This window comes from Patella vulgata, chromosome 4 (genome assembly GCF_932274485.2).
Source record: "Patella vulgata chromosome 4, xgPatVulg1.2, whole genome shotgun sequence".
NCBI classification, from domain to species: domain Eukaryota; kingdom Metazoa; phylum Mollusca; class Gastropoda; family Patellidae; genus Patella; species Patella vulgata.
The window spans coordinates 3,068,683-3,088,186 of record NC_065882.2 but is presented as its reverse complement, the minus strand read 5'-3'; the positions used below and the strand labels follow the sequence as shown (position 1 = coordinate 3,088,186).

Sequence of the window (19,504 nt, the reverse complement as noted above, 5' to 3'; positions counted from 1 at the left end):
AATATAAGTAATATGTATAACCAATGCCCCACTGACCAAGGCATACACCCACATTTTCTGCAATTATGACTGGTGATATATAATGTAATTCCATAACGACTGAATACTACCGACGTCCAACTTTTATATCTGAACACATTCGACATGGCGTTCTGAAGCGTCTGAAGATCGCAGAATGACCAATTTTAAGCAATTTTTCCTAAAATAAACAAATACCCTGGCCTGACGAAACTCTTATTTGGAGCACTGATATTACATATGTGAGGTGCAAAACATTTACAACATCTACTTTAAAACATCCAATCTATTTAAAATAAACATCTTTAATGCTATTCTCTGAAAGTCAGTGTCAGATCCACTCACCAGGAGAGAGAGAGAGAGAGAGAGAGAGAGAGAGTTTAACTCCACTGGACACAAACTGGGTCAATTCGTGACTAACATATGGTTTAATTTTATTTCAATAATTCGCTTGCGTATAGGGTCTTTAGCAATGGGAGGAAACCGGAAGACCTAGAGAAAAACCCACGAGGTTGAACAAGCGACCCTACTCCTTATCACAGAAAATAAAGATCCCTAATTTAAACAGATTGGCGTTTAGGTATCACAAACTTACATGCAATTAAAAATCATATTTTTTAAGTAACAGATTGCTAGCATTTTGGATTATTAAATTGAAAGTTTTAAGTATTAATAAAGTTCAATGTTAACAGCATATATATAAAGGTAATATACACCATTTCGAAACAATAGCATCTATTTAACTAGGGATATATATATATACCTAAGGCATCAAAGAAGCTAAAGAGATAATTAGAATCTATAAGAATTACAGTTAAATCTAAGTTCAAATTAAAGAATTAGAAAATCACACAGGTTGGGTATTAATATTAAAGGATAAGAAAGAAATAACTAACTACTATCAGATTTTCTATTACCGGTATAAATAGTTTACTATTACCAGGGCTGAGATCAGTTAACTTAGAGAGAGAGAGAAATGGGGTTTAACGTCCACTCGACACAAACTAGGTCATTTCCGGACTAACATATGGTTGAATTTTTTATTTCATTAATTCGCTTGCGCGTAGGGGTCTTTAGCAGTGGGAGGAAACCGGAGGACCCGGAGAAAACCCACGAGGTTGGACAGGCGACCCTACTCCTTGTCACGTACAACCGGAGATTCGAAACCATGCCAGTTGACTCAATGACAGGCCGTATGATACAGCACGCACGTGCTAACCATTCGGCCACCCAACCCGCCAAGCAGTTAACTTATAAACTGGTTAACGCATAAATGAGATTAACAAGTTAATAGACATGAATTAACACATTACCACTCTGTGACGTCACATAGGCATATTTGGCTGGAAAATAATACAGACTAGTGAAAGGGCCTAATTCATGACATATATCATTCAGAGACCATATTGCCACGGTCAAAATAACTTGGTCTCCAGTCTCCCACTCGGTCAAGATCGAAGGCACCAAATGTGATGTTTTTTAAAAATGTTTTCCCATCAAAATGCCACCTAAATCCTACATCTGGACTCCAGAATAAAAATAATAATCTAAAATAAGTTATGTTTACTATCTGAAATGGGTTGAATATGGAAATGGCCATGATTTAGGAGCTTTGATAATTATCTTTTATTAACTTGTTAACATAAAATTCTAACACGTTAACCAGTTAAAGGAAATTTTAACTTGCTCTCAGCTCTGACTATTACAGTAACTAAATGATAATTTAAATTTAAGAATTAGAAAATCACATAAGTTTGAAAGGAAGGAAAGGAAAAGGACAAATTAATTAAAGAGATTATTTTCCGACTATCTATTATAAACAGTTTACATATAAATAGTAACTGGTTTGTTTTACACAATAGAAAAGTTTCCAGAAATGGTAAAACTTATCCGGCTCCTTTTTTTATTTGATATCTAACAAGTCCTGAAATTTAGATGTTCTTTGTCCAATTTCTAAACAACATTTTTTTTTAAATATATGAATTTAGATTTGTGAGCAGGTGAGAGAGAGAGAAATGGAGTTTAATGTCCATTCAACACAAACTTGGTCATTTCGGGACCAACACACGGTTGAATTTTATTTCAATAATTTGCTTGCGTGTAGGGGTCTTTAGTAGTGAGAGGAAACCTGAGTACCCGGAGAAAACCCACGAGGTTCAACAGGCGGCCCTACTCCTTGTCACGTACAACCAGGGAATCAAAACCACACCAGTTGACTCAATGACAGACTGTATGATACAACATGCATGCGCTTTGTGAGCAGGTGGAGCTTATGTTAATCCCCTCTCCATATGCAGATTTTACTCATCTCAGTTCTCTTTTAACAAAAGACTAAAATGAAGAAAAAAATCCTTCCATTTCTGGTAAAACAAACCAGATACATTTATTTATTCATGAAACTATCATCACTACTGTACATTTCACCTTCAAACCAGCAACAACATCATCATTGTCAGCTAATTCTAGGTCCTCAAGAGTTATCCCCCAGTGGCGATTGTGGTTTAAAAGAGTTTCTCTTTGGTTCCAAAGATACTGAATAATCTCGTTCTCCTGTCCAAATGTCAGGCCATTTTCCTTTTCAATTTGGGTGAGGATTTGGTTTATGTCATAAGAAACCTTGATACAAAATAAAATAGTGCATGGTCAAATAACATTCCAAAATAATCCACACATGCACTCAATCGGATTAAAATACAGATCTATATTTCGTTTCGTTTTTTATACTTTCGATGGCCTACACTACATGATGATCTGACCAGTTCTAGTGGAAGGCCGCGTCAGAGGTCATACAAGTGGCTTTTAACCCTATGACATCAGACATTTGATTAATCAATCAACGTTGAGTTTCTAGTGGGTTATAACCCACAGTTCCGTGCACCTCACACCAAAAACTCGCCTTTACAGACAGTTTCATTGGCTTATATATTGGCTTATATAACAACTCTTCCAGATCCTAGTGTAGTAAAGACAAATAAATTTGAACTATAAAAAACGAAACGAAATAGGATCTGTGTTTTAATCAATCAGATTGATATGCAACCAACACAAGTAGCATTCAACTGTGATTGTTCTGTATATTCCTTTGTGACTTGTATCATGTGAATTAACAGATATTCAACTCATTTCATTTAAACAAATATACGAGCGTATACCATGCACGTGTTAAAGAAGCAAGGAGTCTTTGATTCAGGTCAAAAATAAAATGTCAAAATGGGTTAATCTGGTGCGTAGTGATCTATGTGATCATTACTTTGATCATATCTACGATATAATTGTTTGACCTCAAAGATTTCACGTCTTTTGAAGCATTCAGAGTGTTGAATAGAATTCTATTGTATTCTTTTCTCTTATCTACTAGTGGTGAATCTTCCATGCTACTAATCTTGTCTCACCTTCTTGGCTTCTTCACGATTGCTGCTATGAATGCTGAAAGGAATATCATAATTTGATTTGGAAGACCCAATTATCGTATCATCTATAGGCATAGATAATAGCAATTTTTCATTTTTTGATTTGACTTCACGGATTTTGATTTCTAAACTTCGATTTTTATCTTTCTCTCTTTGTAATTGTCTGGTATATTCTTTCTCCATGGCCTGAAAAACAATTATGTAAAAGATCATTAATTGAATTTGTGTAAAGATCATTAATTGAATTTGTGTTAAAAATCATCCGTTGAATTTGTGTGAAAGATTATCCGTTGAATTTGTGTGAAAGATCATCCGTTAATTTTGTGTGAAAGATCATCAGTTGAATTTGTGTGAAAGATCATTAGTTGAATTTGTGTAAAAGATGATCAGTTGAATTTGTGTAAAAAATGATCAGTTGAATTTGTGTCAAAGATTATCATCTATAGGCTCACTCAAGCTCACATAGTGTTTTTACCGAAATCACAACCAGTAATGGAAAAGGTTTAACATCTCAACAGTTTTTTTTAAAGTCATTTTGGGAGTAACTTTTATTTCTATTGTTACGCTTACAATGAAAGGTTAAGACTCATAATAATTTAAATAATTGAAGTATCAACTGAAATATTCTCAAGCCACAGTTGATACATCAATACTATAAATTTAAAATTTTCAAGTTTTAATGAAATAATAGATAAATCTTCAAAATTTAAAGAAAAATAAACAATTACTCACAGATAATCTGGCATTTTCACTTAAAAGTTTTTCTTCTGTTTTTGATAGATTATTTCCTCGATCTTCTCTCTCTAACTGAAGACGTTCCTCTGTAACTTTTAACCTCTTCTCTAACGCTATCACCTATTAGGTGGGTGTAAAGAAAGATTTGTGCCAAGAGAGAGAGAGAGAGAGAGAGAGAGAGAGATATTGCGCAGCGTAGCATAGTCATATATTCACACCAATCAGGTAGAAAATAGAAGAGGAAAAAGAACAGAAGCATGGAAAAAATAAAGTAAGAATTAATTAAAATCAAGGGAAGAAAGTTAGTTTTTTTAACGATCGGAAAAAGAAACAAAATTCGAAGATACAGTTCCAGAATATTTTAAAAGTGTGAGGAAATGGTGCAGGAAATGAGAACAGAAATAAAAAAAAAAAGAGAAAACAAATATTCTGTTATTAACCATAAAAAATGTATAATGTTGTTGTCTATTATTGAACAGTAAATTCATCATTCATAAAATACAATAAATAGTTTTATTTCTGACTAATTATTCTGTTAATCATGAAAACTTTGTAGCATGAAAATGTGAAATTATTGCACATTTAATTTTTAGTGCGAAATAATAAAGATGGCATGGAGATATTACAATATTCCTTTCTATAAAGAAGGATAATAACGGTAAAGCCTACGGCAGACGATGGAATATTTATGTAAACGAACAAATATTATTAAGAATATTACAGCTCGAACAATACACTAGCGCCACATAAAATCATGGGATTTCAAGCTAGCCAAATCTTTTTTATTTCTGTCGGCATATTCTGATGATGTAATTGAACTGACATGGCATTTGCCAACATAAAGCCACCAAAATTTGTTCTTTTTCCAACGACCAAAATTTCGCACACAACATTTCAGAAGAGGTCTCCATTTTAAATGTAATGTATATGCATGTGATCACAGATCGTTGTTGTGTGGAAAAAATGATAAGCGAATGTTCTGATTCAAAGCAGACCATGAACAGAGAAATGTTCGGCTGGCGAACAATTTCCAATATCTAACAAGTATGATTTCACACACATTTTTGTTTGTGTTTTTTTTAAACCGTGGACGGTTAAAAAACTGATCGGAGCAATGTTTTCTTGAATGTTCGGCTAAAATGTTCCATCGTCTCCATTATGCTTAAGTCAATAAAATAAATCAGTAATATTTGAACACTTCTCTATAAAATATCTAATCACCTAAATAATCTATCATATGATGGATCTAAATCCAGTGGATGCTATGATTAAGTGTTTTCAATATACAATAATTGAATTAAATCAATCTACTAATTAAATGGAAATCTTGTATATACTTCAAACATAAGCTTAATAATAACTACAATATATACATTATTATTTTGAGAGAGAGAGAGAGAAAGAGAGAGAGAGAGAGAGAGACTAACTTCGGGACTAACGTATGGTTCAATTTTATTTCAATAATTCTTACGCAGTGGGAGGAAACTGGAGGACCCATAGAAAACCCACAAGGTTGGACAAGTAACCCTACTCCTTGTTACGTACAACTCAATGATAGACCTTATGATACAGCACGCACGTGCTAACCATTCGGCCATCCATCCCCCGTATCTAAAAGTATTACTATACAAACAAAACCCAACAATATTATTTCCAGGCTTTCCACCCCTAAACCGATGTAAGGTCCCCACCTGCATGTCTCACAACTCGGCCAATTTCCGTTAGCTGTCTATGGTCCTGAATATGAGTCTAGGAGAAGATCTACAACAAAGGAATGTTTATAATTGTTATTTACCTGTTTTTGTGCCATAGAACCACCTGTCTGTAATTGTTGTTGTAACATATCTCTAACTTTAGAAACTTGTATTAACTGATTAGTACTATCTGAATTACGTGCCGTTAATCCATGAACTTGTTCTTCACTTTCTTTTAACAGTTCCTTTAACTTCTCTACTTCTTGCTGTAACACACGTAAAAGAAATCCTTGTAAATTACATACAATGGAATAAGGTAAAGCAGGGGTTGCCAACCTATGGCACAAGTGGCATATTAGAATATTCCAAGTGGCACATTTGATCATTGCAAGTGGCACATTAGATTACTCCAAGTGGCACATTTGATCATTGCAAGTGGCACATTAGATTACTCCAAGTGGCACATTTGATCATTGCAAGTGGCACATTAGATTACTCCAAGTGGCACATTAGATCATTGCAAGTGGCACATAAGACCATTCCAAGTGGCACATAAAACCATTCCAAGTGGCACAGTTGACCATTTCAAGTGGCACAGTTGACCATTCCAAGTGGCACATTAGAACATTCCAAGTGGCACATTAGACCATTCCAAGCTGCACATTAGATCATTCCAAGTGGCACATTGCACCTCATGACGAATGATTTAATTTGACTCAACAGCTTGGAGAAATCAAAACAGAATAATTGTAGGTGTGACTTACTTTCAGTAACTCGGATTCTCTCATGAAAGCTTCTACTGCTTTATTTTTATCACCATTTTTCCGTAAATAATCAGCTTCTTTCTTAACACTGGACATCTGTTTTTCTAGAGATACAATCTGTAAAAAAAATAAACAAATAAAATACATTTAAAGGGACATTATGGGAGATTAGATAAAGAGCTGACAGTTCTCGTTATAATTATCCATTTTGACGTTAAATCACCCATCACAAAATGTATTAAAATCCAGTAAATATCGCAGGCTAACGATGACATCAAGAGTTAATTAAGGCCTTTTCATGTTAATTAATGTCTAATTAATAATTTAGATAACATTTCAGTCCTAAAGAAAGACCTGCAATAGACAGAAAGAGAGAGAGAAATGGGGTTTAACGTCCACACGACACAAACTAGGTCTTTTCGGGACTAACACATGGTTCAATTTTATTTCAATAATTCGTTTGCGCGTAGGAGTCTTTAGCTATGGAAGGCAACCGGAGGACCCAGAGAAAGGCCACGAGGTTGGACAGGTGACCCTCCTTCAAGTACAACCGGGTAATCAAAATCACGCCAGTTGACTCAATGACAGACTTCATGATACAGCGTGCACATGCTAACCATTCAGCCATCCAACCCCCCTTCTTCGAAAAAATACAAATGGTTAATCTGCATGTTTGGTTAGAGATGAGAGTTCTCACTCAATTCTGTACTTGTTTCTGGATAAACATGCCAACATATTTGTGTCTGGATAAACATGCCAACAAATTTGTGAAAGATACTGCAACTGACAGTAATAAAAATTTTAACGAGCCACAATACTTTACCTCAGACTTCATCGCAACATTTTCATTATGAAGTGAACCAAGTCGTGACTGTTGCTCTTCCAGATGCTGTTCCATCTCTGTTCTGTTCTTGCGACATACCTCGGATATTTCTATGTTCATGTTACGCTCCAGATTCTCCAATTCATCTTGAGAAACTTTGAGTTTTTCCTCCAAATCATTGATGCGGGCTAAATAATATAAGATATTAAAGTTTCTAATTTACACTTCAGATAACATCATGTTGTAATTGCTTTTAGTCAAATCCTATTGTAATTGTTTTTAGTCAAATCCTTGTAATTGTAATGTACAAAACAATAGTTTATTGATGCCTTGAGGGAGCCATGACGGCTCGGTGGGTAGGACATTAGCTCGCTAACAATGAGGTCCCGTATTCGATCTCTGCGCTGGTCGAGAAAGTTTATAGGGATTTTCTGGTGTGGTTCACCCTCGCCAGTGGTGCAGGAGGCAAGGGACAATGTATAGTCATTTGGATGGGACAAAAAACCGAGGTCCTGTGTACATACTGGCGTGCACGTAAAAGAACCCTTGGCAGTTGGAATTTGAAATAAGAAAAGGACATTGTACCGCTGCCCCGGCAAAATTTCCCTCATAGCACACTCTATGGCATATGTCCATCTTCATTAGTCCAGTCGGAGCAGAACAGTAGGACATTAAACCCCATTTCATTTCATTTATTGATGCCTTGAAATAAATTTAAATTAAACTATTATTATCGCCGAACACTATTGTTTATTCTTCAGACAATATCTAATATTCCACAGACAACAATTGGAATTAAAAGTCTTTAAACTTTGAAATTGACATTCTAAACACTTTGAAATTAAAATTCCAAAATGGTTTTGTTTTAAAATTAAAATATAAAATTTTTTGGAGTTAATCCTAAAAAATTTGAGAGTTAGAATTCTAAAATATTTCAGAGTTAAATTCTAAAAACATTCAGAATTAAAATTCTAAAAACTTACATTTGATTAGCTCAACTTCTATAACTTTTAACAAATAATCAACATACATTTTCAATTATATCCCAATGTACAATACTACGAATAATATCCATTCTAATCATCAAATTCTATAGTTGAAATCGAGATGGCTTGATTTAACTATCCCTACCCTAATGTTTAAATATATAGTTTCACCCACTTACACAGGATACTAAAGTAAATATTTGAGATAAGAGGAAGGTAAGAGTTTATTATTTATTTGTTTGAAGTGTTTTTGTTATCTCCTGACCCTCGTTAATACCCAATAACCTAATAATACACAAGAACATAAATCACCGTTAAAGGTATAGACCTTTAAATAGATAACTCTGGGGCCTGTTTCTTGAAATCTTAAAGGGACAATAACACTCTTGCTGGCTTGACAGCTCCAGTAAATAAATATTAGCCTTATTCTAAGTACTAGATGTGTTAGTGTCCTACCTGTTGTGTAAATTATCCATTACATCCTATTTTACTTGTCCAGAGGGTTCGAAAATATTTTTAAATCCAAGTCACATTTGAAAAGGTTTATGTTAGGCTTTTCAAATCATTTAGTTGAATTTTTCCAATTTTTTAAATTAGGTGTGTTAAGATGAAATTTGTATCATCAATTAATTGGAATATTGTAAAATAGTACAATTTGTTGACCAGAATAAAGATTGGGACATATTATTCAGTTACAACAAGAGTGGTATTGAGCCTTTAACTAAAGATAAAATCCAAATTTTAGTAGATACTTCAATTTTGATTGCCTAAACACTAAAATCAACCCAATATTATTCAATCAAATTACTAAAATTTGGATTTTATCCGAGTTAAAATTTCGTGAAACAGGCCCCAGTACTGTAAGTACAGGAGTATGTCTCACTACTTGAAAAAATGAAATGAAACGAAATGGGGTTTAACGTCCTACTGTTCTGCTACGACTGGGCTAATGAAGATGGGAATACGCCATACAGTGTGCTATGAGGGAAATTATGCCAGGGCAGTGGTTTTATGTCCTACTATTATATCAAATTCCAACTGCTTAGTAAAACATCTTTATCATGCATGCCAATGTATACACTGGACCTCGGTTTTACGTCCCATCTGAACGACTAGACAGCTGTCCTTGCCAGGCCCTCCTATTTCAACTTTGAAGGAATACATTTATCTGCACTACCACATTGTTTACAGGACCTTGTTTTTCAAAGTTCAAACAAATGACTTAAGACAACTTCCTTATCAGTCTCACACAGGGTCAACGAGTAACAAGAGACAAGTAGACTTCTTCTGGCTTTCCATCTTTAAATATTTTGGCATTACTTTATTGATTTCTAAATAAGAGAGAGGAAGGAGAGAGAGAGAGAGAGAGAGAGAGAGAGAGAGAGAGAGAGGTTTAATGAGCTACCCATTAGGCCATTCAACCGTCCTGATTTGTAAATAAACCATGTAAGCTCAATCAATGACATCAGTTCGTGCTGAATACTGTACTAGAATGTAAATTGGGTTGTCTCTTGAGTTTTATGGATACAACTTATCTAATAACTAGCCAATCTTATTAAAACACAGATCCTATTTCGGTACGTTTATTATAGTTCAAAATTTCATTTACTTGTCTTTACTACACAAGGATCTGGAAGAGTTGTTATCATTGACGTGTTCTGGATGGTGTGAGGGTTTAGCCAATGAAACGGTCTGTTACAGCGAGCTTTAGGCGTGTTTTGCACGGAACTGTGGGTAATCCACTAGAAACATCAATGCTGATTGGGTAATCAAATGTCTGCGAAATATAGATCTGTATTTTAATCTGATTGATAACTAGCAAACATATTACCAATTTATTTTCAGATACATTTAATCATTACGCCAATTTATTTTCAGATACATGTAATCATTACGCCAATTTATTTTCAGATACATGTAATCATTACGCCAATTTATTTTCAGATACATGTAATCATTACGCCAATTTATTTTCAGATACATGTAATCATTACGCCAATTTATTTTCAGATACATGTAATCATTACGCCCATTTATTTTCAGATACATGTAATCATTACGCCAATTTGATTAAAATACAGATCTATATTTCGTTTTGTAGTTTTATACTTCTGATGGCCTCTACTACATAAAGATCTAACCAGTTGTAGTGGAAGGTCACGTCAGAGGTCATAGAGCGGCTTTTGAACCTATGACATTTGATTAACCAATCAGCGTTGATGCTTCTAGTCGGTTACCCACAGTTCCGTGCACCTCACGCCAAAAACTCGCCATATCAGACCGTCTCATTGGCTAATGCCTCCCATCATCCAGAACGCAGGTTATATAACAACTCTTCCAGATCCTAGTGTAGTAAAGACAAGTAAAACGAAATTTTGAACTATAAAAACGACACGAAATAGGATCTGTGTTTTAATCAGATTGAATTTTACACCAATCCAAACATACCTGAAGCTGTTTCAAACTTCTGTTTTATCAACTTATTTTCACTAAGAAGATTTGAATTCTCAACTTCAAGTTTACGTACATGACTTTCAAGATCCTCCTGAAAATAGATTCAATTTAAAGAGATTCAAACACCTTTGTTGTTCTCAGTGTTTCATTTACCTGTAGCATGTGTATTTACCTGTGGCACGTGTTTACTCTTTCTTAGGTTCTAGTTTCTGAACTTGATTAGTCAGTAAATCACCTGGATTTAACGAGGTATGCTTACAAAAAAAGTCATATTGTTCTGCTCTGACTGGGCTAATGAAGACGGGCATATGCCATACAGTACGCTATGAGGGAAATTTTGCCCAGATAGCGGCACTACGGCCTACTCTTATATCGAATTCCAACTGCCAAGAGATCTTTTACATGCACATCAATGTATACACGGGTCCTCGTTTTTCATTCCATCCAAATGACTAGAAGGCAAATAGTCATTACCATTTGAAATTTTAAAAAATAAGGGGCCGCAAGGTGTAATGGAGAAAACTAAATCACAAAATTAGGTTAGGTCGAGGACGCCCGATTCCCGAGATTCACAATCCATGTCCAGAACGTCTTCATTCGCCACTTGCTTATTTTCACAAAGGCAACTTACTGGACCTGTTATGAATAATCAACAAACTTGTTTTGTTTTTGTACTTGATTATCAAAATTATCGTTAAATGTGCTGATTACTCGGGTTATGAACCACATGTCTGATTCTTACTAAGATATAGCAAATTGATTGACTACTTAATTAACAAGTAATAATTATAATGTAATTTAGTCGTAAGTAGATTGATTTATGATACCATAGTGGCCGGTTCATTGTTTTACCAATCGGTTAGATTAAACATCAAGCAGCTAAGGCCGACAATAATGCAGTGATTCAGATCCCTAGATAGGTGTTATCTTGATATCAATGATCATGGATTGAGTTATCCTTAATGCTAGGTTCCCACTGTCGTGTGATGTGTTAAAATTGGATTGTCCCTATTGAGTCCACGATCTGCTACGTCTGACCACATTATATGATACGAAGACCTGGTCTCTCTGATCGTGATAGTGGGAACCTAGCATAAGTCACATAGCTGATTGACGTTCTACAGAAAATGATGACATCATAGAAAGCAATGGATGACAGTATACTGACATAACATACATTCTGATTGGCTGATTTTGGGGCTACTTTTTTTTAAAAATGTATGAACTGAGGGTCTATATTTGCTTTTTAGTCCAGAATAATGTGTCTTTAATTTAAGAGAAATGTATGTCTATATTTGTTTGTCTGTTCAGGGTTGGCGGCTATACTAGGGCTGTCCCTGGGCTGAAATTTGGTGTATAGGAGTAGCTTGGACTGGGGAGTAACATAGACAAGCTGGCGCTGGACTACAACTTCTGGTTTCGGAGTTATGCTACTTCCCGTTTATAGCTATACCCATGCCAAGCCAGGTCAACTGCTAGTAAACTTATAATAAATATTACATCAATGCATTTAGCTTACAAAACAAACAAAAAAAGAGAAAGATTCGGTACCTTTTCCAGTTGAAGATTTCGAAAATCTGCACTACTAATTCCTTGATAGGCTCCAAACTTTCTCTTCTGGGCTTCATTTTTACCCTAGGAAAAAAATAAATAAAACATTACGACTGTTATTAGGTCCTAGATTCATTTTGGTTAGTGCTAAATGATAAGGCCAGCTCAATTTTTCGTCATAGGTCACGCGATGTAAACAGGGCTAACGCTAATCCCAACCATGGACAAGGCCAAATGCTTACCCTAACTATAACCTACAATCTTGCCAACAAACTCATGCCCTAACCTTATTTACATCTCAACAACCCTTGACAAAAATTGAGCCAGCCTTAACAAATAGATTTAGCCATCAATTTTCATTACCAACTTCACCCTCCCCTCCAATACCTTACATAATTTTAAAATAATCAAAATGAATTGAGAGAGAGAGAGAGAGAGAGAGAGAGAGAGGGGGTTTAAGGTCCACGACACAAACTAGGACATTTCGGAACTAACATATGGTTTAATTTTATTTCAATAATTCGCTTGCACGTAGGGGTCTTTAGCAGTGGGAAGAAACCAGAAGACCCGGGGAAAACCCACGAGGTTGAACAGGTGACCCTACTCCTTGTCACGTACAACCGGGGATTCGAAACCACGCCAGTTGATTCAATGACAGGCCTTATGATACAGCACGCACATGCTAACCATTCGGCCATCCAAACCCCGCCCAAATGAACTGAAGTGGGAATATTATATAAGCTTATTCGTTATTCTTGATATTCTACTTTCGTTTTCTCAATTAAATTTTGAAATCAATTTGAGTGCATTTTAGGTTTGAATAAGCCATGAAAACTTAGATATTGTCCGAAAATACAAGTAACAATAAGACTAAATATATATATGATGATGTTAAAGGGGAATTATGGGAGATTAGATAAAGAGATGACAGTCTTCGCTATAATAGTTAAAAAAATACATATGCTGAACATTTCAGTCAAATTGATCCACTCTGAACCAAGATATTAGTGACTGAATTTTAGGCCTAGCCTCAATAATCATTACAAAAGTCGGTACAATAAAAAACAAAGTCTCGATTATCCATTTTGACATTAAATTGAGCTAAATTTGCTTATTGCAAGTCTTTCTTTAGACCTGAAATGGTATATAAACTATTACTGTTAATTAGATATTTTTAGATATTTATTAACATGACAAGATTATAATCATCCTTCGATGCCATCGGATATCTCTAATATTATTATTAAGTAGATTAGAATGGTTCAGCCATATTTTGATTTAATTTAAAAAAGGGGAGAAGCAAGGCTAAGCCTCAAACAACCAGTACGGTGGTGGTGGTTGCAATTAATGAACACATCTTTTCAAACCTTCACTCAAATCAAAGGCTATATCTTCGCTCCTAATAGAGTAATTTGAATGAAATTTTTAATATACGCATTTTGTATGATCTATTTTCGAGCTATTATAAAAAGAATTGCTAGCTCTGTATCTAAATCTTACATAATGTATCTTTAAATTGAAAATAAGTCCCATTTTTAAAGAAAGAGAACTAATATAAACTTCAAGTATGGTTAACTATTCATAACAAAACACAATACATGCATATAACTACTTCTCTGTTATTCTAATAATGGCATTTCGTAACACATACAGGTCACGTTTTCAAGTTACACTCGACAAACCTCGGCAGATTCCGTTACTCTACATCTAGCCTCGGCTGTATGACGGTAAGTGATATGTACTTATTAGGAAAACTTGCCGCTTTTAAAAAGAAGTTATCAAAATTGCATCGTTCGAAGCATGTTTAGAACTTTCAGTGCAAAGTTTTCCTTGTTTGAAGAAAATTGGATAAACTTGAAAGAAAAACAGCTTCAGACTATTTGTATGATAAAACATTCTTCAAAGGCGTCATCATGGACAACGCCGTTGTTAAATCTAGGAATTTGAAGAAGTTCCAATGGCGGACATCGTCTGAGGTTTGCCGAGTGTTTCAATTTAACGACCCAAAACTTCAACAATAAATGTTAAGATTAACTATTTACAATCTTTAACAGTAACTATAAAATTATAAAAGAAACACCTGACATTCGTTGATATACCTCCATAATTATCATCTTCACTGCTTGATTAACGATCTAAAATCTTGAAACTCAAAACTTGTAACAATGAACAATAACATTAACAGAAACATGTGACATTCGGAGATATACCTCCATATCATCTTCACTGCTTGATGTTATATCTGTCCATCCACTGATAGTACTCGATCCAAGAGATGAATAAGGTGGATTTGATTGGGCAAGTCGTATCAGACCTGCTGGCAACAAGTGTAGGTCAGAGCCGACGGTTCGAAGAGCTACTTTAGGATCAATGGCGTACAGCGACCAAAATAACTGATTAAAGGAGGCAGAAATCGATAAGCGTGCGGACCTTTCTTCTTCAGATTCATCTTCATATTGACTTTCATATCCAAAAGAATAATCACTCATTTCCGTATCGGTTGTGGAATCATTAGGGAATAACGTTGATCCAGAGGATCTATCAGAGAGTCGATTTTCTAGATGTCGTCTCATCTTTTTGAGAAATTCGGAAGTCGAGGCTTCAAGTTCAACAGAAATCTGACTTGTAGTAGACATTTCTTCGAATCCTGGCTCATACGTCAGGCTAGTCTCGTAAAGAGATGACCCAACAGATTCAACAAACATTCGCATAAATCCTGGCTCACTTTTCGATTTGGCAAACATGGCCGCATTATGAAACAGATAAGATAGTTGTGTGAAATAGACTGTTACATCACTCTGAGCTTCCCAATCGACCGACCTACGATGAAACGAACTAGTGGTAGCAGATAACAAGATGTCTCGATGCAGATCATTTTCAGTACTTCTGCTGCTCTCTTCTCTTTCTTTGCATTGTTTTAGCATCTCAGAAGGCGTCATGTAAGATAAATGTCCATAACTCTGGCCAAGAGAGAGAGAATTTAATGAGCTGGGTGCCTTTTCTTTATGGACAATCTTTGAAGGAGATGTATAAGACAATTGTCTATACTCTAACCCAGTACCTTGAGAGGAGGGTGCTGGAGAACCATCTTGATGTGCTTCCTCATTTTTTCGGATTAACTCGGAAGGAGTTGTATAGGAAAACTGTCCATACCCTGGAGCAAGACCGCAAGAAAGTGATCTATTTTGACTTTGTTCCCTTTCTTCATTTTTTTGCATCAACTCTGAAGAAGTGGTGTAAGAAACTTGGCCATTTCCAGACAGTATCTTATTGATTTCATCAGCCAAGGATTTCAGTCGCTGTGGTGTATTAGAGAATTGTCTATACTCTAACCCAGTACTTTGAGAGGAGGGTGCTGGAGTACCATCTTGATGTGCTTCCTCATTTTTTCGGATTAACTCAGAAGGGGTTGTATAGGAAAACTGTCCATACCCTGGAGCAAGACCACAAGAAAGTGATCTATTTTGACTTTTTTCCCTTTCTTCATTTTTATGCATCAACTCTGAAGGAGTAGTGTAGGAAATTTGACCATACCCAGACAGTATGGGTCTTTCATCGGTGTTGTTGCTTTCATTAGCCAAGGATTTCAGTCGCCGTGGTGTATTAGACAATTGTCTATACCCTAACCCAGTACCTTGAGAGGCGGGTGTTGGGGAGCCATCTTGATTAGAGAATTGTCTATACTCTAACCCAGTACCTTGAGAGGAGGGTGTTGGAGAACCATCCTGATGTGCTTCCTCACTTTTTCTGATCAACTCGGAAGGGGTGGTATAGGAAAACTGTCCATACCCTGGAGCAAGACCACAAGATAGAGAACTACTTTGACTTTGTTCCCTTTCTTCATTTTTATGCATCAACTCTGAAGGAGTAGTGTAGGAAATTTGACCATACCCAGACAGTATGGGTCTTTCATCGGTGTTGTTGCTTTCATTAGCCAAGGATTTCAGTCGTCGTGGTGTATTAGACAATTGTCTATACTCTAACCCAATACCTTGAGAGGAGGGTGTTGGAGAACCATCTTGACATGCTTCCTCACTTTTTCGGATTAACTCAGAAGGGGTTGTATAGGAAAACTGTCCGTACCCTGGACCAAGACCACAAGAAAGTGAACTATTTTGACTTTGTTCCCTTTCTTCATTTCTATGCATCAACTCTGAAGGAGTAGTGTAGGAATATTGGCTGTATCCAGACAATATGGGTCTTTCATCTGTGTTGATGCTTTCGTTAGCTATGGATTTCCGTCGCTGTGGTGAATCACTCCGACTACTCTGACCCAACAATGAGGATTGTTTACCCAATATACCCTTCTCAATTCTTTTTTGTAACATGGCAGATGGGCTACTGCAATCAAGTAGAAATTCCGACATGCTTGGTTTTTCTGGTTTTCCTTCATCTTCTTTTTGCAGTGGTGCTCTTTCTCCGTCCAGTTGATCAACTTTGACCTGAACCTTGATATCTTTATAATCTGACTTTTTCTGACCATTTTTGGGTGATGCTTCTGATAAAGCCAGGGGAGATATTTTTCTGATCATATCATTCGATGGATAATCATTCTTGCTCGTAGTTTGAACTTTCATTTTTTGATTCGATTGATGCTTGTACTTATTTTTAAGCAGGCTTGACGGCGACACATATTCTTGAATGCTACTCTTAAGTCCTAAAGCAGCTCCCAAAGGTTTGCTGTCCTTTCCAATATAACCCGAATTAGACTGAACATTTTGCTGTTCTTCTTTTTCTAACTCATCAAGATCTTCTTGAGAGACCAGTCCCCTCCTTACTTTTGGTTGTTTTTCTTCGGAAAAAGTTGTCTCTATTCCTGAATCTGATCCTGTTGTTTGGTTCATATCTGTTATCGGTTCTTTAGAAGAACTTCCTCTAGCCTGCCCAGTCTCTCTTCTGGCAATAGGAACTTGATAATTTCTGGGTGACTCATCCGAAGAATACTGATAAGATGGCATTCGTTCCTTTTCTTTAGTATGATTTACGCCACTGGAAGATGAATTAGTTTCGGAAACTGGAGAGAAAGTGTTTGTCCTCTCGGCCATTTGAGTTAAAGAGATATATCGTCCATCTATACGTCCATCTGACGACATAGGTGTGGACGCCAAAAGAGGTTCCATCTCTGATAAAGAAGTAACTGACTGCAGTGATTTTGTTCCTAGTTTTTTTAATATACCTTTAAGATCAGCTTTACTTGCAGCTTGATTTTCCATATTTAATTTATCTTTTTTCTCACCTTCTTTATTCTACAGCAGAGACAGTAAGAATATAATGTAAAAATATATGTGACCACCAGTCAACTTGAACTGATCATACCAATATTACTGATATATATATATATAAACAGGGTAGTAATTAGTTCATGCAAATTTTATAGGTCCAATGATTGACCAATATCCTAAATGTTTTTAAATCTTTATGTTAGTGACCATTGTTTGCTTGTTGGTTTGCCTGTTTGGCAAACTAGGTCATTTTGAGACTAACACATGGTTCAATTTTATTTCAATAATTTGCTTGCGAGTAGGGGTCTTTAGTAGAGGGAGGAAACCGAAGAACCAGAGAAAAACCAAGAGGTTGGACAGGTGACCCTACTCCTTGTCACGTACATGCAAGGAATCGAAACAACACCACTTGACTCAATGACAAAACCTTATGATGCATCAACCATTCAGCCACCTAACCTTTAGTTTTACTCGGATTATAAATCTTATGACTAGCAACAAAATAAAAAATATCTAATATGTTTACGGTACTTAAAAAATACAGAAGTGACGTCATCCTTTGATGTTGGCATACCATTATTTCAAATAATGGTACGGGCAATGTGACAAGCTTACATTATTTATACTAGTTGAAATATTGGACCCGTGCGACGCATTTCATTGAAATGCATGTGCTTGATGCTTGATGCTTGATAGTGTTGGTATTTTAAGTAATTTAATGGTCTAGTGCAAGAAATTGCGTAATATAAGCTTATAGATTTAGCCCTCGTGCTAAAGCACTCGTACAATATCAATATATTACTTTATGCCTCGCACTCGACCATTAAACTACACTTAATATCAATATTAAGTCTTACCTGAGGTGATCCATACTGATTGGTTTGGCCTGGAGGTTGGTAAGATGAACCACCTATGGAAAATAATTAATAATCATAATTTTTTTGGATTTCTTACATGATTAAATTAAATACAGATAAAAATATCTGTCATATCAAATAAGGTACAAAACCATATGACTAGGTACAAAACCATATGACTACTCTACCCAAAATAAATCACTGAATGTTAGTTTCCCATGACAAATATTTAGTGATTCCTTCAAACCTTGAAGTGTAGGTATCGCACAGCCCTATTCATGACAACACCAGCATTTTTGAATGCCTATATTATATATTTAAAACAATTAAATAAAAAAAATTAAATACTAGTACTAAATTTGATGGGTTTCATTCAGTTACAGTAATCAAACAGCCTTTCAGGACGACATCTTATCGTTAATGCTATCGGGTGCGAAAGTTAAGTTTGAATCCATTTGAACTCATGGGTTTTTCTAGTGGCCTTGTTTTTCCATTATCTGGGTCAGTCTTAAAAAGCTCTATAATTTTAATCATAACATTTCTACTCATGTGTCCTTTCAGGTTGAAAAGTATTGGTCTATTATGTTTAATGTCTGCATAGTGTTCTTTGATTCTTTTATCGAAGACATGTTTACTTTCACCAACGTATTGTTTTTTTACAGTTTATAATACAGTAAGATCTTAAAATACCTACCTGGCTGTTGATTAGTAGAACTCATTACTCTTTTGCAGGTAAAAATCTACCTATATCCAACTGTCATCCATACCTCTACAAATAACCAAATAAATTCTATATACTTGGGTTATCCTTCAACAAGTGTTAGTACTGTATTCCTATTGGCCCAGCTAAAAGGTAGCATATTGTCTTACTGAATAAATAATGAGGAAACTAATTAACTAGAGATCATTAATCAACTCTCTTCTAGGATTTTCAATTTTTTTATTGATTCTCATTTTATTTAGATATCAATAATTAATCAGATAGGCAAC

At 35.5% G+C, this 19,504-nt stretch overlaps 1 long non-coding RNA gene across 1 annotated transcript; it reads right to left on the bottom strand.

The window, feature by feature from the left end:
- Positions 1-12,434: 12,434 nt before the first annotated feature.
- Positions 12,435-19,504, bottom strand: LOC126819752 (uncharacterized). The gene is made up of 3 exons (XR_007679750.2): positions 19,209-19,504; positions 18,515-18,567; positions 12,435-12,519 (listed from the first exon to the last, which is right to left on the bottom strand). It is a non-coding gene; the product is annotated as an uncharacterized LOC126819752 (long non-coding RNA).